Source organism: Typopeltis vanoorti, chromosome 7 (genome assembly GCF_054136105.1).
Source record: "Typopeltis vanoorti isolate ZY-2024b chromosome 7, IOZ_Tvanoo_1.0, whole genome shotgun sequence".
NCBI classification, from domain to species: Eukaryota; Metazoa; Arthropoda; class Arachnida; order Uropygi; family Thelyphonidae; genus Typopeltis; species Typopeltis vanoorti.
In genome coordinates, this window is record NC_143555.1 from 46,181,031 (window position 1) to 46,206,009 (window position 24,979).

At 36.3% G+C, this 24,979-nt stretch overlaps 1 protein-coding gene across 2 annotated transcripts in view; it reads left to right on the forward strand.

Moving 5' to 3' along the window:
- The window catches only part of LOC150104645 (ribosomal protein S6 kinase alpha-5-like), a 547,165-nt gene that overhangs the window by 94,517 nt on the left and 427,669 nt on the right, over positions 1-24,979 (forward strand). The window lies entirely within an intron of this gene.

Genomic DNA, 24,979 nt, shown 5'->3' on the forward strand with positions numbered 1-24,979 from the left:
GGCATTTCAAATATGCATAAGAATACTTTCATTTGGTTTCATTCTTAACATTTTTACTGGTAAAAAGATTCAGAGTTAATTACTCCCCTGGGGAATTTTAGTTATGATTTCAGTTAGACTTGTAGTGGTAAAAATAAGTAAAACAAGCTGAGAACTAGTCGAAGTTTCATAAATGTGCATACCTTTTGACATGGTCCTCGAGTTTTTATAACACTCGATAGAATCTGACGTAAATTATGTTAACAATAATTTAAGTTTTTAATGCAAATTAATAGTATATTAATGAATAGTAACTAAATTAATTAACAGTAACTAGTAATTATGTATGTATAATAGTAACGTAAATTTTTATTACATGCATGATGCATGTAATAAAAATTAAGCACTGTCATGATGACAGTGCTTGCACAAACAACGAACGTAGCGAACGCTTAAAAATCCAACTCCAAACAATTTATTTTATATAAAATAAGAACCTACCATGAAAAGCTTGTTTGTAATGGTCATTATGCATAGCGCAGTAGTTTTCAATTTTCATTTGGAGAAGAAAAGAAAAATCATAATTCCACCCCTGCCTTGATTTAATTTAATGAAGATGGATCGCTTGTAATATTTGAGTCGTTTCTGTTTATTGGCAGTATTAGGCAAAACAAAGTTGTATCTAGTATTTAAATGAACGCAAGATTAAAATGATGCATTTCGTTATCCCATTCTTGTATTGTAATGCCGTTCATTATCATGACGTTTGAGCATATAACGGTTTTTGATATAAGTTAATAAAGCCATTTTCTTTTGCTTAATTTTGTCATTGGTACATTGGGGGGGGGGGGGACGACAACCTTTTTTTTTTAGTAGTGTTCCTTAATACTAAATTAAAAGAAATGTTATCAGACATTCAGACCAGGGAGGAATGGTTACTATAATTTGGAATTGTTTGCCAATAAAATACAGTGCGGTTATGCAAAAATGTAATTTGAAAAATTTTTTTTTTTTTTTCAATAAAGAAATAACCCAATTATAGCGAGAAAAATGTAATTTCAAATTGCTTTTCCAATAAAACTGAATTATAACGAATATATATTTTATGTACCAGTTTTGAACCTTGTTTAACAACCGAAATTACCGCTCCGAAGCGCACTGAATTATAATTTCGCATCGTTTAGCGAATGAAAACGGTTCAGTTGTAACGGAGATGGGAAAAAATATCATTTCAAATGTTTTGCCAGCTGAATTATAACAAAATCAAACGAACGATTTATCAAAGTCTTTAACAACTAGTTTAATTAAGAAAACTGTTGTTTTGTGCTCTTCATGTTAACGTCAAATGAATGTCCCATACTAATACGTAGATTAGATAGATTAATTAAGATAATAAAATTATATATAATGATTCTCTATCTGCTAGACATCAGAACTGATTCTCTAAGTCAAATTTCACAACTGCTATAAATCTGTTGCGTTATTCTGCATATATTCAACCCCAGCAGTGAAAAATTAAGCTTTGTGTACTTGTTTTCGCTTTCTCTCTCTCTCTTTCCCGTACTCTGGTAGAGCCTAGTTCAGGCAAGTGCAGATTCTCTTACACATGCCTTTTGATTAAATTATAAACGTAAATTAAATATACTGTACTCTCGATCTCCCAGGTAGACATTCAATAATTCAATAGATCATAACCAATTAACTAATTCTCATAATGATGCAATTCCACAACTTGACTCTCCTACATTATTAATGGTTGTCAAAAGAATCGAAGATATTTTGAGAAGATTCGTTATAATTCAATTTTATTGAAAAAGCAATTTGAAATTATATTTTTTTCGCTGTAATTGGATTATTTCTTTATTGAAAAATCAATTTCGAATTACATTTTTGCCATAACTGCACTATATTTTATTGACAAAATAATTCTAAGTTATAGTAACCATTCCTCCCTGGTCGGATAACATTTCTTGAAATTTAGTATTAATGAAAAACAGGCGGAAATTGTATCATTATGAGAAATCATTAGTTAGCTATAGCCTGTTGATTTTGTGTAACTTTGAGACCGGTTGAAGTAAGCTAAATGCACGTGTCACTTAAAGACGCAAGAGAGATAGCAGTAGTTTGTTCTTGGCCGATGTAGGTCATCATCATATCCCCTCATCCATCCATCTATGCACTTCAGGACAGGTCGAGTCCCCTCCCCTCCCTTCCCCCCTACCGAGGTGGCTTACAGCTAATTAATGCAGCCGGGTTGTCACTCCTTGCTGTATCCCCTAAGGGCAGTATTTCTGACTGTAATTCGCGTGTGTGCACTGGGCCGGTTTGCCTGTTCTGGAGGACGAAAACCCCGAGTTTCCGGGAGGGTGAAACCTACCTCCGGCTAACTCACCTTTAGTCGAAAGAGGAAGGCCTAAACTCCATGTCCACACAACTATTTGACATTCTCACAGTATCTATCATACCTTGCCTTGAACTCGCTCACTGTCATAGCACCCACAACAGACTCTGGCAGCTTATTCCACTCATTTACCACTCTAATAGTAAAGAACCCAGCTCTAACACCCCTGCTAACCACACTCTTGCCCAGCTTCCATAGGTGTGCCCTAGTTCTCCCACCACCAGTCCTGATCTCAAAAATATCCTCTGAATTAATCTTATAGAATCCCTTCAGCAATTTGAATGTCTCAATCATATCTCCCCTCTTCTGCCTATCAACTAGTTTCTGCCACCCACAAATCTTCAACCTGTTCTCATATGGTTCATTCCATAGACCTGCTATCATCTTAGTCACTCGCCTCTGGATCATTTCCACCTCCTCCCCATCAAGAAGGAACCGAGGTGACCAAATCTGGGCACAGTAGTCGAGATGAGGTCTTATCAGGGCTCGGTACAGAGGTACAATAACTTGCTTGTCTCTGCTCGTCAAGGTATTTTTCAATAACCAAGTGAGTTGATGAGCTGTTTTAGCTACTTTTGCAATGTGCCCCCTAAACTTCATCTCCCTATCCACCAACACTCCCAAGTCCCTGGCCTCATCAATCTCTTGGAGTACAGTTCCACCAATGTGGTATACTGCTGCTAATCTTTTCACCCCAAAATGCATAACCTTACATTTTGTCACATTAAATTGACATCCATTCTTCTTAGCCCAGAACTCCAATCTATCTAAGTCATCCTGCAAGACTTTGACATCTTCTGCATTCACTATCGCCCTACCCAACTTTGCATCATCAGCGAACAAATGAACTGTTCCACTTAGATCCTTCCCTATATCGTTAATGAACAGATTAAACAGCAGTGGTCCAAGAACAGAACCCTGCGGCACACCACTGGTCACAGGCCATCTTTTGGACTCCACTCCTGAATAAACTACTCTCTGATATCTCTCCATCAACCACCCACCTATCCATCTCACCAACCCTATATCCATTCCCATATGTTGTAGCTTACGGATTAGAATTCCATGTGGTATCCTGTCAAACGCTTTTGCCAGGTCCAGCAGTATCACCGTAAACCCATTTCCCTTATCCAGTTCTGCTGTCACCTTGTTATAAAACTTGAGCAAGTTACTGAAGCATGATCTACCCTTCACAAAGCCATGCTGTCCCCTGTACAGTATCTCATTTTCATCAATCCATTACTGTATTTTTCCCTTGACTACTTTCTCCAAGACCTTGACAATGACTCCTGATATGCTGATCGGTCGGTAATTTGCCACCATAGTCATGGATCCTCCTTTATGCAGTGAAACTATTTTCCCCTCTTTCCACGCCTTCGGGACTAAACCAGACCCGAGACTCAGATTAAACAACATGGTCAAGGGCGCTGATAGTTCCTTAGCCGCTTCACGCAAGACCCGTGCCTGTATACCATCCAATCCCACAGATGTATCCACATTAAGGTTCTGTAATAGACTATTCACCTCCACTTCATTTATCACAATTCCCGTATAAACTAATGGTTCCTTCATTTTTTCAATGTCACCACCTGGATGATATACTTTTGCAAAGTGCGCGCTCAGTAACTCCACTATATCGACTGGTTCAGTGACCTCCTTACCATCGTCATTCCTTAAAATCATTTTGCCATGTACAGTTTTTTTCTTGCTTGCAGCATATTGAAAGAATTGTTTGGGATTCTCTTTTGCTTGCATAGCTAGTTTCCTATCATAATCGGCTTTTGCTGTTTTTACCACACTCGTTACCCTTCTGGCCTACACTTTATACCGTTCGTGTGCCTGCAGGTCAACCCTTTCTTTAAATTCCCTCCACAGTTGTTTCTTTTTTTGCAGCTCAAGCTTAATGGTGTTATTCATCCATTTAACCCCTACTTGTTTTACTATTCGGACCTTAGGTATACAATCAGCCATAACCTCCTGTAAATGCTCCTTGACCACTTCCCATGCACTATCGACGTTCAGCCCTTGCAGTTGTACATGCCATGGCACTGATCCAAGCAATCTCCTAAGCTTGTCAAACTTGCCAGCACGGTAATTCCACATATACCCTGTTTTAGTCAAAAATTCCACACCTTTAGCCACCTCCCAGGTCAAGACCTTATGATCACTCTCACCAATAGGTGGCAACATGGTCATATTCATTATCAAATTGTGAGATGCTATTACCAGGTCAAGCACTCTCACACCCCTAGTATTTTCAATTACATGCTGTCTCAGATAGTTATCCCTTAATAATTGAATAAAATCCATTTCCTTCCTCACATGTGTCCTCTCCTCCTTCCAATCAATGTTACCATAGTTGAAATCCCCCATAATAATTACCCTCTCCTCCCACTCATTTCATCAATTTGAGTATGCATACTATCTCCACCATCTAATTCCATCACCTGGTCTATAGCAGCACCCAACTGTATATTTTATTCTGCCAGTCTCAATCTCACACCAAATAGCCTCAAATGAGTTCCTTTCACTATCCTGCAATACAACTTCAATTCTCCTTGGCTGCAGTTCATCAATTATAATAGGAAGTTTTTTTTTGGGGGGGGGGGTATGAAAGCAAGATCTAAGTATTCAAAGTCTTTTTTAAGGAATGCATGTATAATGATGACTCATGATTGGCGGATAGCTTACAATGATTATCTAATTTGACACCACTGCTGATCATGTAGATGCTATGTGTTTGTGTATAAATATGTATTTAAAATAATAAAAATACAAAAAAAATGCTATTTAGGCAGTCCATGTGCAGAACAAACTGTTCAGACTTGTTTATTTGTCAATTTGCCTTCCATTTGTCAGAAAATGGAAGGCAAATTCCTGTACTCCTCAGTCTCGTGTTTCACGCTTATTTTGCGTTTCTTCACTTGAATCTGTGGCCTACCTATTGCAAGAATGAGTTTGAGTTAATAAAGCCGTATGGCGACTTAAAGGAGATTGCGCGATACTAGTGGTTTTTAAGCAGTGCACAGTATGAAAATAGGGGAAGTATTAAAGGAGTAAAGTAAATGAACAATTCATACATGTAAATGCCAAGAAATAAATTTCTAAATCTACGTACAAATTAATTCTTTGTTAAAACGTTTCATTTGCCATGTGTGTATTTGTTTTCGGTGTAATGTGGTATAGCCAGTGTAAATCTGGTAAATGACAAATAGCCATTGATTTCTGAATAAAATGACGCTGCACTTTAGAATATGATGTATGATTAGACAAGTGTTATACATTGCTCGCCTATGGGCAGATTATTAGTCTTGATTAAGAAAGCATGTGCATAAGATGACTGTGCCTCTTCTTTTTTGCTGTTTTTAATGCAGTCTGGTCTGTCATTCTTTAATTTTCCAGTGTATAGGATCGAACCAAGTGATTTAATAGATGAAACCTCTTTATTTGCTAAAAATAATTGTTGTATATAAAAGTATTTTGTGGATTGTGCGTAAGAAAAAACAGTATAAATCTTCCCTTAAAGGATTAGGCATTTGCCTGTTCCGGCTTCACTGGTCTTGTTGCTGGTCTTCTTCCCCCTCTCTCTCTGTCTCCTTTGGTCCATATGCACTTATATTGGTGGCCGATATCTTTCCATTTCTCTCTATATTCCTTGATCTTTTCATTTACGTTATAAATATCTAGTTCCTTTCTGGTGTCTTCATTTCTTATATGGTCCAATTTTATGCATCCTTTTATTGCTTTTAAAAATCTCATCTCTGCAGCATGTATTTTACTTTAATCTTTTTTAACAGTCCATGTTTCTGAACCATATAATAGAGTGGGAATGGCCATTACTGTGTAAAATTTTATTTGAGTTTCTGGTCTTTGTTTTCTTTTTTTTTTTTCTTTTTTTCTTTTTTTTTTTTTTTTATTCAGCAGCCTTTTAATTGTTCTACAGATTTTCTGGATTTTTTTTCATTTATATCTTTATCTATAAATAGCTCGGATTATATATATATATAATATCTTCAAAGTGCACACTGTGACATGCAGCTCAGCAATATAGTTAACTGCATTTCTTTGAGATCTGACCGGGAAATTGTTTGCGCGTTCGCTCGCATGCTAAAGATTGGAGAAGCAACTCCTCTTAAATGCATGGTGAGAGGCAGCATGGGAGTGTATAATGTTGCGCTAATGGTGGAGGGCTATGTGCAAGCAGTATTGTCTACTAAACCCTCTTGTGGACCAGCATATTTTCCCCACGTTGGAAAGTTCAGTACAGCGCATATCTGATTGCCATTTTTTGCTCAGTATTTTCGAAAATGAAAAAAAAAAATATATATGTTGGTCCACCTAGGGGGATTGTAAGACAAGGATATTATTTTTAAAGCAGAATCAGGTGACTGACGTCCAAGAGCTAGAGAGCAACTTCATTGACTACGACATAAAGACTAAGTATGGGGAATGTGCGAAATGCACCAGTAGTATCCATATCCCCTTATAATGGATGCATTCAAGCATAGAATGATCTGTCTTTCAGTGGAAAAGAGCAGTGCATAGAAGACGAAAACATCAGTCTGCATCCCATGTAGTTGAGGACTTACGGAGAATATTCGGGGCTTTCTTGCATTTTTCTCTTAGTTAACGAATATGTACAAGGAAAGTAAGCTTCTTGCCAAAAGTGAGCCCTATGAACTTCGCGTTTGTTGCAGCTGGGATATTAAATTGTCCAAATTTTAAATCTGGAGAAGGAGAGCATTGCATTTTTTGCATAAATGTTTTTTTTTCCTGTTGAAAACCCGATTCCATTGGTGAGTGCCCATGAAGTAAAATGATCGGTGGTTTGTTACGGTTGTCTTTCAGTGTCCCATCGTATTTTAGTAATGGAAGAAAACGGCAAAGTTATCAACCTAGATGCAGTGCTTATTGTTAGAGGAAGCGGTTCCCCCTTGATCACGTGGTTACACTTGGAGAATGTTCTCTTCTTGGCAATACAGCCAGTGGTGAGCTATGGAAATTTTAACAAAGGGCTCGCATCGTCGAGCAAAAAAAAAAGCCGTATTTCACACAAAAACTTTTATTAATACAGCTTGTATACAAATGCCAATCAAAAAGTATGAGAGGACAATCAACCTGTAAATGCTATAATTTTTAAACAAATATTTCATGATCTAAACATGAAATATTGGCACACAATCATCTGTATTAATTTATCTTACATAAGAAAAACATTTCTTAACTATCAAAATATACAAGCTGTATATTTTGAATAGTTAGATCAAGAATAAAATCTTTTATAATCGCACATATGAAATAGTTCGCATTTTTTATAAACAAAATAAATTTCTTTTGTTTGCGATAAAGATTTTATGACAAACAATCTATAAATAATAAACAAATATTATCTAAACACAATAATATTGAAATACGTTATATTTCTCTTTTGTTTTTATGCTTCAAGTGATAATCAACGGTACCAATCAAGGGGCATTATTTTATAGTCCTATTTATTTACATGCGATTACCAAAAGTGAATTCTTATTTGTAAAATGGTAGTAACAGTAACTATAATATTTTATTTAATAAAATTGCTTTGTTATATATAGGTTACCGTATGAGTTTATCGTTTAACATATTTCAAAAAATTGTTTTGTTTTGTTGTTTACTTTAAAAAAAAAAAAAAAAAGAACAAGGGGCTCGCAAATTTGAGAAAAATTTAACAAAGGGCTCGGGCGAGCCCCTTATAGCTCACCACTGAGTATAGCACAGAAAGAGTTGGTCCACTCCGATGTGAAGACTTCGAATGTCTAGAAATTTGTATATGCATTGAAAAAGAGGGAGGTACCCTCTTAAACAAAGGTAATAAACGTCTCTCAAGATATATATGTACAAGCAAAAAAAAAAAAAAATAATAATAATAACAGTCTCCTCCAGTGTTCATAATTCTGATCATTTCACCAGTAATCAGAGAAATGGTGTAGTAATTTGCAAGTTTTAGATCCTATCTTGGCGTTGAAGAAGCCGTAATATTAAGTGTCTTTTACTATCAGTCCAGAAATTCCTCCTCTGTAAGTATTCTGTTGTGAAATAATATTAAGTATATGAATATGAAGTAGATTCATGAAATTTTTATCAACTCATGATGGATATAGTCAGACCCTCTGCCACATGAATGATATAATTAAAATGCTGTTTCTCTTGCGGCTGTTTAAGAATCAGAAATGCCGGAGAATTTGAAGCAGTTGCGAATATTTTAGTTAAGCGCCCTCGCTATGGAGTTAATAACTATACATCTGTTACGTTCCAGGATAATTGAAGGGTGCACGTTATATCTGCTTCCTTTTCTAACACTATCTTATCCAGCATTACTTTTGTATAGATTGTATGTGCGATAGACGATACAAACTGAAACTAAGATGCCTTTTGAATCTGATGTTTTTTTTTTTTCGTTTAAGCGCATTTAAAAACTCTTGAGGCTTCATGCAGTGAGGGCGATACCTACACGAAGATATCATCGTGTTCTATTTTTTACTGCTTCACCATTTCTTCGTGGCATCCGTGAGAGACAACATGGTAATATAAGAAAGTGCAAGGAAATAATTTGATTTCATGTTTTCTTTAACATTCTAGTCATTACTGTTTACACTACGTGTTTTGTCAATATTCAAGTCTCAGTTCGCAAGGTTTTCAAGGTCTGTCTAAATTAACTAGGAAGCTGGTGGTAAGTATACGAACACACCGTAATAAGGAATTCCACTGGGAAACACATGACTGTAGCCTCTGAAGTGGTATTAACTTGGAGATGTTCGAACAGAGTTTGAATGTGTCACCCTTTTCTTTCTTGACGAATAATAGTAAAATTCCTCAAGGTGAGGTCCATTTTACGATATGTTTCCTGCATACATATCGTAAAATATATGCAGGAAAGTTTTTTATGGGATGACCTTAATATCAGTATTTTGGAGAAATCCACAACATTGCTTTTATTGTCAGTACCTTTGGCTTTGTAGATTTATCAGATCTCTAAAATTTGAAGGAGGTTACGGTTATCTTTGTTCGTCTTGTGTTTTTCGCTAAGGAAATATTATTGCGTGTATTCTGGCCGGTTTGCCTGTTTTGAGAGGGATAAAAAAACCCGTTCCCCTATTTATGAGACTGGCTAACCCACATTTAGTTCGAAAGTTCTAGACGGAATTCGAACGGCCTTTCAAAACAAAATCATCGTCGTTACCTATTGATTCCTTCAATAAATGCGGCATGAGGAAAGCTGTTCCAAAGAAAAGAGATAGGGGGAATGAATGAGGAAGACGAGAAGTGGGTTCGGTAAGTTTAAAGCTGAGCTTTATTGAGAAGTTTACAACAGCTGTTTATATTTATTCGTATTTTACAAGTGTAGATAAAGCAGAGAATTGATGATGATGGCCAATTCGGCGGACGAGCGTCCATGAAAATACCTATAGAAAAGGCGTAAGGAAGAAACAATCTATGAGAAAGTAATTGGAATGATTCAAAAGAGCCACCTCTTAGTCACCTGTCCTTCTGGATTAGCATTAAGCAATTTAATGGAGGTTTTTGATTCTGATTTACGCTTATGCGTAGACCCACACTTCACCGTGTAGGTATTCGAAACCAAATTTGACAGTTGGTTATTCCTTATCCCCGAAGGTTCTATGTCTGTATATTGCGGGCGTTCTACCGGCTAGGTTTGCCTGTTTTGAGAGACGAAAAACCCAAGTTTCCTCCTGGAAACTCGGGTTTTTCGTCTCTCAAGATCGATTAACTCGCCATTTGATTGAAAAGACCTAATGAAAGTTCCCCACATCATAGACGGGATTCGAACCCGGTTTTTTTCCAACCAAGGGGCTCGTCTAAACCAACTGAGCTACGGAGGCTCGGTTTTTGATACAGCGCACAAAAATATTGTTGGGCGGAATTGGAATTTATATAGTGTTAGGAGTTGTAAATATGCCAAGTTGTGTTCTGAACGGAGGCTCGATGAGACTATGCAGAGCTTTAAGAACGTTATGTATTTTATAGAATGGTCAAGATCTTAAGTAATAAACGCATTAATTTAGAAATAACAAAATTGATCTTATTAGATTATATGAGTACCAAATGATGCTTACTAAATCATATTTCCCGTTTGGGGATAAGAACAATGAAATCGTAATATTTTGGTACAAATACACCCCAGGAATATCCTTATGAATTTAGTAACTTATTGAGTATTACTGTTTGGGAAAATTAGTACACGCAACGTAGATACCATAGTAAAATAGTGTGTGTTAATGTTATCGAGAGTTGCTGATGAATATGACATAACTTAGTAATGTATTTGACAAAAGCACTTAGAAGCAGATCCTTTTAGACACTTGTGGTCCAAAAAAGTGTCATTGTCCCTTGACAATGACACTTGAACATTTACAAGTTCTAACAGTCTAGTGTTGCGAATATGTTTTTCTGAAGTCGGGTTTAAGTGATATATGAGTACATCATGAAAATAATTTTAAGCATTTTCATTTAAAAATACATAAAATGTGTAAAATATTTGGGATTAAAGTTGTATTTGCATATTTATTCAGATAGTGGTTATATTTTTATATTGCTGCTAGCATATGCAGCGAGTTATTTAATAACTGCGAGTTCTGTCCCAATACTGTATCATTTATTTCTTGTTCTTGTTTTTAAAAATTATTCTCAGTTCTTCGTTTATTTTGTTTATTCTAGTAAAATTATTCGGTATGAATAATGCGAAATGTGTCCATTCAGAGAGGTATTGGATTTGATTGGAAGAGTCGATATGCGAGTGTTGGCTTGGCGTACTACTTACTGCATTTATCATGAATATAGATCGCAAGAAGTGAAAAGTATTAATAAGAGGTATCAGAGAAATAAGCTGTGAACGTTAAAGTCGAGTGTATGAAATTGGGTATCTGGATAACAGATTGAAGAGTGAAAGTAAAGGTAGTTATGAAAGAGATAGGGTCAAGTAGTAATATTGGACTGTGTGAAGAAGGAAAACAAAACTTTGTTGAAAGATAAGGTGAGGATGAGGTAACGTTAATGATTTGATTGTTTGTTATACTAGTTTAAAATATCGAAACTAGAAAATGTAAATTAAAATGATTTAGAAACGACTTATTACAAAGACAGTATACAGTGCTTTAAAAAACTTAAAAATATATATTATAAATAAACCCTTCAAACAGCGGGAGCTGCTGTCTCGTCTTGCACCACCCCTACATCGTTATGCATGTAACTGTGATCCTGACCACATGCATTGCAATTGACTAGCAAAATTCCAAGAGTTAGCCAGAATTTAATTACCTGACTAATAAGTTAGTAAAAGTATTAATTTTATTTAAATTAACAATTAAAATTAAATGTTAAATATATACTTTTTTATTTTATATTGTTAAAAGCGTTGCAGTACCCCTTCTATATAATTCAACATATATTTAAACTCATCAAAAATACGATGCATAATTATTAAGTTCTTATTGCAAGTGCCGTATTCTCAGTATCGAGATATCTACTACTCTAGTTATATTGTATAAGCATGTTGTTGAGGGCCACGAGCCCAAATTAAGACCCGCCTGCTTTCTACAGATTAACTCTTTTAATTTATATATATATATATATATATATATATATATATATATATATATATATATATATATATATATATATATATATATATATAATGAGTTAATCTTGAAGGGAAGCAGTCATATTAGCTTGTCTGCACATATCAGATTATACTGCAGGAATAAGAGACGAATTTGTGATTTTCATTGATTGATTGTTCAAATATAATTGACATTACTGAAACATAGTTGATTGAGAACGATATAGTCACAGGGAATATGATGTACTGCATTTTCCAGAAAGAAAACAGATCTAAACAGAAAAGCAGTTATTAATGATTACCGATAGTTTTACCTTCTCAAGTGAGGAAACAAAAAAGAATAAAATAAATAAATAAATAGCGGAGATTAAGCTGTGTGTTGTGAAGTTTAGGTGAACGAGACTTGCAGGATGTTGCAATGGGTCTAGAAATGCTAAGGATGGGACTATGGAATGTTTTGACAACGAGATTTGCAAGTATAAAGCTTGGTAGTCATTATAGAACATTTTGAGCAATAGAATATCGCAGGATGTGCTAGTGAGTGATATATCTCTATCCCCAATTGGTGAAAGTGAACATCTAGTCGTGACTTGGACGGTGGCAAGATATGTGGATATTATAGTGAGAAGTGGAGAAAGCAGAATTTCAGAACAGACATGGAGACAGCTTGGAAACATATTGTGAAATAAGAAGTTAGGTATAAAGAGATGGACGGGTTTTCCTCCCCCCAAAACAGGCAAACCGGCAGAAGAAGTTTCGCAATAAAGCGATGTACACTGCTCTGATAGCTTTTGCTGCTTTGGCCGTAATTTCAAACAAACAACAAAGGAAGAAGTTGGGCGAACTGGAAATTAATTGTACTTCAGGGTTAGTTTCGATTCATTTGGAAAGATATGTTACATTAAAAACATTATATTCATTTAGAATATAATATCAGATTGCATTCTGAGAGGTTAGGAAGAATAAATGTTTCAGTAAGGAAATACCGTGAGTAGACATATTACTTAAAATTCTAATAAACGAATTAACTGACCTAAAATATTATTTATTAATAGAATTTTCGCCTGAGTATCACAGGCATTTTCAGTACATATAAAAAAGCTACTTAAAACAATAACTGACAATTCCAGAGGGCGCTACCTAAGTAACTCATGTAAGATAACTAAACAAGGGTCTCATTAAAGTTTCCTAACATTTAATTAAAAAAAAAACGTATAATACATATATATAGATGCAATTAAAAAGTTAGGAAAGATTAGCTGAATTAAAGAGTACTATCTCCTATAAAGAGGGATAGACGTACACCATCGGATCTGTTTAAGTTGGGCGAGTGAAGTAAAGTTTCACATGTTTCTTTAAAAAGCCGTTCCATGAGGAACCGACTTTTGTGAAGGACTCTTGTCTTGTTCCAATGAACTCTGTATAGTGTTGATGGCGTGCTCTGCAAGTCCAGACTGTTCAGGTTCAAGGTATTGAATATGCAACTTGTGTTCTTCTATCCGAATAAAAGCAGATCTTACTGTTTGTACGAAATAGGATAACCCACAAGTGTAAGGAATTTGGTAGACACCTGGATGACTTAGACTTGGAAGCATGTCCTTTGGAGAAGTGAGAAAGGTGGCGATTTTTCTGATTGGTCGAAAGGGAAAAATATTTAGTGGTTTTAAAACTTTTGCTATGCGTTCACTAATGCCTTGCACATAAGGGATAGGAATACGCGTTATTTCTTCTGTATTTGAAGAGGAAGATATATATCAAAACCACTTAAATCTCTTTTGATGAAAGAATTCTTATATCCATTAGATAGAAAAGAGGAAATAATATATTGCAATTCTTTGTGTAATAGTTCATCTGAAGAACAAAAGGAGTGGGCCCGATGAACCAGTGTTTTAATAGTTCCTGCCTTTTGACCTTTTAATTCTTCACCAACCAGACGGTAGCCTACAGATTGAGAAATGTAGGCTACCATCTGGTTGGTGAAGAATTAAAAGGTCTAAAAAGGCTAACTGCTTATTTACTTCTACTTCTAGAGTGAACTGGATCCTTGTATGAAGTGCATTTAATTTAGTCAGAAACTGTTGTAATTCATCAGAAGAACCCTTCCAGTTAGAAAATGTCATCTACGTATCTGAACCAATGAGTAGGTCTAGATGAAATGTTGTACGAAATAGGCAACATTTCACCTAGCAATAGAGGAGAAATAGTATTGCCCATTGCTGTTCCTTCGATTTGTTGATATAATTTGTTTTCAAAGGAAAAATAACCAGAATGCATTACAAAATCGAATATTTTAACAACTTGAAGGAAATTCTTGTTGCAGTAATTCAGTGTTGTCAGATAAAGGAACATTGGTAAATAATGAAACAACATCTAAATTAATCGTAATATCTGAAGCGTCCAGATGAAGATCCGAGATTTTATTTTTGAAATCCTATGAATTTTTTATATATGTAAACGGTTCTTCTAGTTGAAGTGAGTAAATTTGATAAATATTTCGAAATTTTATAAGTTGGACAACCCATACAGTCTACCACTGGTCTTAAAAGAATGCCTGGTTTTTGAACTTTCGGAAGACCATACAATCTAGGTGGTGTACGACCGAAAGAGGCTATAAGTTTTTTCTTTTGATCTTCATCCCATATAGATACATTATCTATAAGAGAATTAAGTTTTTTTAAGTCAATTTCGGACAAACGGGAAGATTGCTTTTATTCGGATAGAAGAACACAAGTCGTATATTCAATACCTTGAACCTGAACAGAGTTCATTGGAACAAGACGAGAGTCCTTCACAGAAGTCAGTTCCTCATGGAACGGCTTTATAAAGAAACATATGAAACTTTACTTCACTCGGCCAACTTAAACAGATTCGATTGCCTACGTCTATCCCCCTTTATGGAAGATAGTACTCTTTAATTCAGCTAATCTTTCCTAACTTTTTAAAAATTGTATCTATATATATGTTTTTTTTTTATTTTTTTATTTATTTTTATTAAATAAGTTAGGAAACTTTAATGACCCTTGTTTAGTTATCTTACATGAGCTACTTAGGTGGCGTCCTTTGGAATTGTCAGTTATTATTTTAATTAGCATTTTTACATGTACTGAAGATGCCTGTGATATTCCGGCGAAAATTCTACTAATAAATAGTATTTTACGTGGGTTAATTTCGTTATTATAATTTTAAGTGAAGGAATAATAAATAGACCTGAAACGGATAAACAATGCGATTAGGCACGAGCTCCAGAAGGTGGTGTTATGAAAGAAGTATAAGGAAGAAGTAACGAGTAGTAGCATGAGGAGCATAAAGTGAAATGTAGTATATTGATAACTGTGGCGAGGAAGTATGGTAAAAATATGAAACTTTCAGATCAAGATAAGATGCAGACAATAAAAAATGTTAGCTGTTAGACTTCGGTGAGTGAAGAAGAATTAGTGCATCAAAAGCTGAACGTCATGACCTGAACCCTTTTAAACGGGTTGAAAGATTGGATGATATATATATATATATATATATATATATATATTTTTTTTTTTTAATGGTCGTTTAATGAGTCTTGCGTGTGACAAGGGAAAATATATTATTATTACATAAAGTTGACAGAAAGAAGTGATGGTTTTGGAAAGTTTCGTATCTAAGAAAATGAATTTTCATAGAGGACAGTTAAGGGAAGATACTGTTTTAGTACATTTTATAAATTGACATCTGTGTTTGATAGAGAGAAGCATGCATATATTTCTAAATTTCCAGGAGCTTGATGAATAACTGGAATCGTTGTTATTTAAATTAACCGAATGGAGTTTCTAATACAGAAACTCAAAAGCGATAGGCGCGAAGCAGTATTGCAGATATCAAGGAGCGTGTGTATGTATAGACACACACACACCATTGATGTATAGGAGTGCAGATGAAAATACAGAGCCTTGCAATACTTTGCCATTGATGGAAAAATCAGACGGGAAGAAACCCTCCTACCTTAACACACACACACACAGTGAACGACTGTGAAGAAGAGAGGAAGCTGGCGATCCACTCACAAGGGGTAAGAAGGAGACCATAAGAGTAGTTTGATAAGAAAGCTGCTATGCTAGACTCGATCAGATGCCCTGGAAATATGAAAAGCGACCACGTCAGTTTTTCCAAATCTTTCCACGGCTAGTGTCCAAAGGTAGATCAGGTTAGCAAGGAGGTTTTGCTGTAGAACGAGAATGGCGGAAATCGCATTGGTGATTACTAATTAGCCGATGGTTGTCTAAGTAGTGAAGAAATTGGTTGTTTTTGATAGCCTTTTTCATCAATTTAGAGAATATTGAGGTGAGTGCATTGGGAAGATAGTTTAACGGCTGACTTTTATCCCTGTTTTTTTTTTTTTTTTTTTTTTTAAGAACAAGCTGGATAAATGCTTGCTTCCATGTATTTGAATAAGTGCCAGGAGTAGGACAGCGATACGGGAAGGGTGTTATTTCTGAAACAAATTCTCAATACAACTGGAGGGATACCATCTAGATCGGGGTGGGAGGGGGCTTATTAGTACCAAAGCTGTTAAATAGTTTTCTGATGTTTTTCTGGCGAAAGATCAGAGGGTAGTTTGTGGATTAATAGGAAATTTCCCTTTGTTGACCGAAGAAGAGTTGAAGGAAATGACTACCGCTAAGATGACTGAATTTTCTTTAGGAGATGTCGCCATTGTTCTATTAGGATGAGAGATATGGAAACATAGTAGGAGAGAAGTTTTCTCAACAGCTACAAGGGACTAGAAAGCTCGACACTTATGTGGGCAAAAGGCAAACTTAATGTGTTCGGTCCTTAAAGTCTGCTTTCGATCTGTTGATTTTTGCAGTTAAGATGTAGTTCAAGCTGAGTGAAAAGCTGGAGGTTTTAACTTGAGGCATTACGTGTATGCTGCATTTCTAGCTTGAACTGCTTTGGCACATTTCTTGAAAAATCAAGGCTTGGATAAGAATTGGGAATTTTGAATGGAATGGGAAATAAAAGCAGGCATCCCAGCAAGAATAATTTCAGTTATTGGATCGGAGCAAGCGTTTCGATCGTAATAATCGGACCATGGAAAAGAGGCCTGGAAATTCCATTTAGCACCACTAGTTTAATAGGATACGAGGCGGCGATTGTTTGGGAGAAATAAAAAGAAATGGACAAGGTTATGGTCAGAGTTGCCAAGAGGTGAGCTAACGTCACCTGTGTATGGCGAGCGAAAACTGATTAAGAAAAGGTCCATAGTGTTTAAAGAATTATGAGGATAATCTAGTGTTCAAGTATGTAGGTGAATGAATTGCATTAGATTGTTACTGACAGCACAGAATTCAGCTTTTCTTCCAGCTTTGTTTGTGAAGTTAAGAGAACGGTAGCAGTCAGAATTATAGATTATCTTCGTTTGAATGACGACTGTATGTGATTAACTTTGAGATTTAGAAAAAAAAAATACAAATAGAGCGTATCGGAAGCTAATGACGGCGACAAAACTAGGCAAGGATCCAGAGCAGATCATATAATGAGATTCCAGGCCCGATAACCTTTGGCATAGAATAACAGACGTGACAAACGCACAAGTTCTATCATCAGTGCGGAAGACATCATGAATTAAAATAAAATAAAAAATAAAGTAGTAAAAACCGTGGTTCTTTGGATACTGGTGTAAATGCAGCAGTCACATTTTTCACCTGCGATTAAAATTTTGCAACACTGGTTTTATCCAGTTAAGTCGCAATTTTCAGTCAACTAATTATTTATGAGTGAATCATAGATACTATATTATAAAATTTAATAACAGGGATTAAAAAAATTTGCGACATTACTAGAAAAGGACTCAGTTTGAAGAAAATTACATTTTGTACCATGAATGCAACTGCACACGTTTCAAGATGGAATTAATGGTGGTGTAGTGTGGTCAACTCATGGTAATGACATAGATGAAATGAACAAGCTAATGAAATGTATAGTTATGATGAAATAGTCTAACTTTTATAGCAGTTTGTGAGTGAACTTTAAAGACGTAACTGTTTAATTTTACTTCCACTCCATCGTTAAACAACTTCTGTTCTTAAACTACCTTCCTTTTAATAATTAAAGGCAGTGCAATAGATGATATGTAGAACTCAGAGCATATCATTGAAAGTTGATATGAATCACAAGCATTTTCTTCATCGGCTATATAGTGAACATTTTTGTGAAATAGCTCGCACAAAAACTGCAATCAGATATTTGATATCAGCTGTGCTGCGCAGCTACGCGCTTTGATAAAGCACTGAATTAATATTCAAGGTTTCCTTTTAATACTGAATTAGCAAAAGGGCATGTTTTAGCGCCGGCTGCATTTCATCAATTTCACAGTAGGTTTCTACCGTAAAACGGTTGCAGACTCCCTGTATAATAAGTTCATTTTTGGTATCGCCGTAATTGTTTTCTGTTGGAGATAAGTGGGGCAATGTTCAAAAAAGAAAAACAGCTAGAGCACAGTTAATAAGCCCAGTTAGATATATTGCATGCGAAGCTGTTGTCATAGTAAGCGGTTTTCACGAAACACTAAATCAGTTATAAAATTCGAAATTTTTGCGAGCTGTTTAACAGCTTCTGTTAATTAAGTGCTATCGCTATTACTTTTTGAATGCTTTCATTCACGGGATATGAATAATATATCTATATGTGCAAAAAAAAAATTAAAACAGAAACCTTGTACACGATATCTGAATCGGAAAAATATACTATCTATCAATGACAATCAACAATTTTGGTAATGTGATTGAAAACTAAATTCTTGCACCAGTCCTAGCATAGCATTGACATAAAAATGTTTCATGTTACTACTCAAAAGAAACAGCAGCTACATTTCTCATCAAGTCGTGTAAAAAAAAAAAAAAAAGTCTTCATTGCCTATTAAATAACACGAGTAAAAGCTGCCCGACACACATTTACAGTTCTGCTGCCCATCCGAAGAACTTGCTTATGCTCTTCACTTTCATTTAGCCCCTGTTCTCCGAAACAGCTTTTCTCACGAAATGTTCTTTAAGGACTACAAACCCGAAACCTTCAGCTGTTCAAATAAATAACGTTTCTTTTTAATACTGAATTAGCAAAAGTGCATGTTTTAGCGCCTGCTTCATTTCATCAGTTTCACAAACGTATATATACTTTATTGATATTCTTTGTCCACACACAGCACTAACGTGCAATAGGTTCTTCAATCGCTCCCGTGTAGATGGATGAATGTTGACAGCTCTGGGTAGAGCGGAAGTAATATAACATGTTGTAATATAACAAGCACGTCCATTTTAGGCGTCACTCCTAGGCTTCATGTGTTTCAGACTATTTGTATGCTATGCAGATATGAGAACATGCCTAGAAACATTTTCAGACGATTGCACCTCCGCTGTTAAGCTTCACCTTTCATTTGATACACGGCATAAAGCGTTCCATCCATACTTTCTTATCCGATCTGGAAAGAATTAGCGTCATTCGTCTCTCTATGTCCTGGACTTCTCTAGACCAGTCACGATGTTCTCTACTCCGTTGTAGTCGTCGTCGTAGATTGCAGTAGTTGATAATTGGCATAGGTTAGCTGCTGATGTGAAAACGCTCACTTTTGAGCGTTTTCACATCTCTCGAGCAGCCATTGATCTATCTAGCAATGTACAAGCCAGTACACTTCCTGGCTCGAGTAGCATCTTCATATTTACCGTCAGTTTTATAGGTTGCTCATAATTGATTTTCGGTCTTTTATCAACGTCACGAACACGCTAGCTGCTAATATAGCCTCTTATAATACTATCTTTTTTCGAAAGTCTTAAGTTTTTCCCTACTTGCTATCAGCTAATAATAAATTGGCTCCTCTGTTGGCGTTATTAGCAGTATAGACCATGCGTGTGACGACAAAATAATATACATTTCAGTATGTTTCCCTCTGTAATACTGTTGGTTGTTTTGGAATTAATCGAAGAACTAAAGTTATGAGTTCAGCACATTATGTGTCTTAATTTGCCTGTTTTGCGGAATGAAAAACCCGATTTTCTGGGAGGAAAACTCTTCAATCCTGTATTAGACCGGCTAGCTCACCTTCAGATGAGTTAGCCTGTCTCATACAGTGATGCGAAGAGTTCTTCGCATCCTAGACTGCATTTGAACTTTTTTTTTTTTTCCCAGTCCAAAGGCATCGTCGATACTTACTTCAGGTAGTGTTTCAGTTGCATTTATTTTTCTGCGAATATTTTGAAATCGAGAAAGGGCAATTCATTTAAGGCTGAATGAGCCTGAAATGAAATGAGCTATCTAGCTACCTTGACGATTGCTACTTCCGTATTACAGAAGTTGAAGTTTTTTTTTTTTTCTCGATTTAATGCAAAATAAAGTATAATGTTCAAACATCCTGTCTGTAATTATGCCGAGATACTACTTCCGCTCCACCATCTCAGTGGAAGGAAGTTACTATTCCTGATGAAAAAAAAAAAAAAAAAAAAAATCAAGCATTGTGTTTAGGATCTGCCAATATAATAGATACAAGTCAGTTCCATAGGTAGATAGGAACTACACCTAAATGCGAAAAGGGAGCTTAATGAGTAATAATATATAATATCAATCATATCTATATAATTAAAATATATATCATACCTCATGCTCAAAATCTGGCAAAGCAACAAGTAGACCTGGATACAAGATTAGAAATTCTGGTTAGAGGGGACTTTTTCCCATACTAGCTTTGCTCATCTTATTATCTATTTTCATATTTCATTTGTTCTGATAACTATCTATCGTACCTAAATAGCTGAAATATTTTTCTCGTTACGTAGGTTCTTACTGACAATATATTTGATATTTTTCATGATCATGCCAGTTTTCTATAAGGTTGTCTTTTTTTATTGTTGCTTTCATGCCAAACGTGTAACAGAAGTCATTAAAGAGTCGTGCTAACTTATAGTGGAATTTATTTAGCTATAATATCATCTGCATAATGTAAATACTGAGTTGAATGGCTCCAGTTTTATTATCAGCCCCGATGCCACTTTCCTTCATAAAGCAATCCTTATAGATAATGAATAAGAGTGGAGACTGTAATTCATCATAACGTAAAATCGGATGAGACAAGCAAGGAACGTGCTCGTTGCTTATCTCACATCCGATTTTATATCAGATAAATTTCCTATACCTCCCTCAATTCTAACATTATATCAAATCATCTTCCTATACCTCCTTCAATTCTAACTGTTGACTTACAACTCAAATATAGACCTGTCTGTGAATGCTGGAAAATTAATTCAATGTGCGCAGTTATATAACATTGAAAAAAAAAATTAAATGCTGGTTATTGTTGTAATAAGCATCCGATTAAAAATACACTTGAATGTCTAAAGTGAGCATGTTTGTCTATTTGTAGTCATTCTCTTACATCAGTGTTTCCAAACGTGGGGCGTACGCCCCACAGGGGAGGACAATTTGAATATATTGGGGGGCAATTAGAAAATGATGTTGCAATCGTCACCTCATCACCGATATATTCAAAAAATCACCATTGTCGGCGATAAATTGTCGATGTTGCAACCCTGGCTTTCAGAGGGAAAAAAAAGCTGACAACACGAAGTACCTAAATACCTAAAAATACCTAAAAGTCAACCTAAATACAGTATCAAGAAGAACTCTGAGAATTGCAAAATGATGAGTCTATTAGAACTTTGTTCAACATAAAAGGAACAATGGCATGGCTTTCTGACCAGACAGAAACGAAATACCCAAATTCATATTTAGTTGAATGTGGCTTTAGTGCTGTAAATGACTTGTTACTGAAAATAAGAAATCATCTGTGTATCACAAACCGTGGGGATTTGAGATTGAAATTGACTAAATTAGGACCTCAAATAAAAACTCTTTGCAGCAGACATCAAGCTCAATGATCACATTTACTTGGATTTTATTTTCCCCAGTTCAGTTCGATTTATGTTTTATAATAGACAAAGTGTAATATCATCATCATCATCATCATCAAATTCCTGCCATGTACCCTCAAGGGGTGTACAGGATATGACAGTACTACATGAAAAAATTACATCATTACTAACTTCCTATCTACAATTTTCCTCCAAATCAGTCTGTTACTTGTCAAGACTCCAACATTATCAGATCTTATATTTCTATCGTCTAAGGCACTTTGTACCGTATCAATCCACCTATATCTTGGTCTTCCTCTGGGTCGTTTTCCTGCCAACCTGGCAGAGAACACTTGTTTTGCTAATCTTTCCTCTCCCATTCTATTCAAGTGACCATACCATCTGAGATTAGCTCTGCTAACGCATTCCTGGATGCTGACAATGTCAAGTTCTTTTCTAATAGCCTCATTTTTAATATGATATTGCCATTGATGCCATCTGTTCACGCCTCTAATCTTTCTCAGGACTCTCATATCTGCGGTCTCTAGTCTTTGGTCAAGTGTTTTACTTCTGACCCAGCTCTCAGATCCATAAGTTAAAACTGGTTTGAACACTGTCAAAGTGTAATATAAAATTTATATTCATTGAAGAAAGCCAATTTAAAAACAGTTTTACCTATGTTCCTTTTTTATTTAAAGTACCTGTTTATATTATACTTTTTCAGAATTTGGCTGACTATTATGCCAGAGAGGGGGGAGGGGGCATCAAAATCTTTGAAGCGTTGAGATGGGGGCATGATCCAAAAAAACGTTGGGAAACACCGTCTTACATGCATTATTATACAAACACCTCAGAGAGTCAACAACCATCGATACAGTAAGATGCAGTCTGAGGTGATATCTATCATATATCTCATCTTAAATCGATTCAGTGTTCATTCACTTACCACCTCATGTAAGTCCTCTTTCTAGTTAAGTTTCTGATATCAAGCAGTTCATATAATCATACTCTTACATGGACGATCTCTTTACATTTGCATTCCCAAATATCCTAATATTAGCAGTTACTTTTACGAAATTTTGTTGGCTTACTTACGAATACACTATCTACCAATAATTGTCCGGATACTTTGGCAGTAGGCGAACCATAATATCGGGTATGTCCACTTTTGGCTTTGATTATCTCCTGCACCCTTTGAGGGAGGCTTTTTACCAATGTGTGTGGCATACATCAGGTGGAATTTTTCTCCATTCTTCCAGCAAAGCATTCTTCCACTGAGTTCAGCTACAGATCGAGGGCGTGCTGCTTTGGGCCTCAATCGCCACTCCAATTCGTCCCGCAGGTGTTCGATGGGGTTGAGGTCAGGACTCTATGCAGGCCAGGGCAGTCGTTTAAAACCGATCTCTTCATACCATTCCATAACAGCTACAGCTTTGTGACATGGGGCATTTTGTCTCGATAGTAACACGAGTCCTTACCATAAAAACGCCACAGTGTAGGCGGCATTATCGAGATATCGAGGTACTGGGCTGCCTTCATGATACTGCGGACAACGACCAGTGGTTTCACTTCAAGCCAACTGAATGCACCCCACACCATTACTCCTCCTCCACCAAACTTTACTATGGGTGCAACACACTGTGATAACAAGGGTTCACCAGGATGTCTCCACACCCACACCTCACCATCAGATTGGAAACAGTTGAACCTTGATTAATCGCCCCAGAGTACCGTTTTCCACTGGTCAATTGTCCAGTTCACACGCCCTTTGCACCAGGCCAGACGAGCCGCCTTGTTCGTTATGATATTCGGCTTGTGTGCTGCTGCTCTTCCGTGGAAACCCATTAAATGGAGTGCTTTTTGTACAGTATTAGTGCTAACTTTGGTGTTACTGGCGCTCTGGAACTCATCACGGGTGGTCTGTGCCGATTATAGCCGTTTTTCATGCCATCCGTTTTAACACCCTACTCTCCCTGTCAGTCAAATTCAACAGGGAGAGGAGGGTGTTAGTGCAGGAAAACGTGGGTGTTTTCCTGCACTAGTGATGCCAGAACGTCTTCATTTGTTGATCACATCGCAACTGTTGATTTTGGTTGTTCCAGCTGAACGACAATGGCACGTATGGACATGCCACCAATGTGACAGCCCATGATGACATCTCTCTCTAAGTCACTGAGTTCACGTCGTGTTGCTATACCACCTGTATTCAACTGCTACGATGACATACTGCTTCCTACTATCTGTACACCGGCTTTTATGTTATTAACAAACCCGGAATGTTCCATAACTTCAAATAGCAAGGGTTCAGCTGTATGTCCGGACATTATTGGTAGATAATGTATGTTTAGAAAACCACGTATGGCTAACATCCTTTCAATAATATACTGTACATATAAGTGCATTGTGTTTTGAAATAGAAGTACCGTTTTATTGTTGGGGAGCAAACACCCCATTTTAGCAGTTTTTACCTATAGATTTGAATGTATTTGGTGTGCCTCCATAGCTCAGTTGGTATAAACGAAGCCCTTTGGTTGGAAAGGCCTGGGTTCAATCCTCGTCTATGACTTGAGAAACTTTTATCTGGTCTCTTTTGACTAAAGGTGGGTTAGCCGGTCTCATAGGGAGGTGAGGGTTTTTCCCATGCGGTAACTCGGGTTTTCCGTCCCTCAAACTGGCCCCTTTGAACACACACGGATCTATAGTCATAATGACTGTAGATCCAGTTTGCCTGTTAGGGACGAAAAACCCGAGTTTCCGGGTGGAAAAAAAAAAGAAGAAAATAATAATATTTATATATATACTTAATCCCTCATCAGGAGGGTTCAATCCTTCCCCCAAAGGGACGGGGGGGAGAAAGAAAGAAAGAAAGGTGAAACCTATACGAATAATAATGTATTTGGTTTCATGTAGGCTTGTAAACTTCCGAGTTAGAGACTTTTGAAGGTTGCTGCCCATCATGGTGATATTGATTAATAATAACATTTAGCTACAAATCGGAACTGGAAACATATTTCTTGATTCAAGCAGCGAAAGCAAGCTAATAATAGTGTTCTTCTGAGGTGTGTTTGTTCGTGTCTTTGATTTTTTTGCAATCAATGTTTGCATCCTGTCAATGTT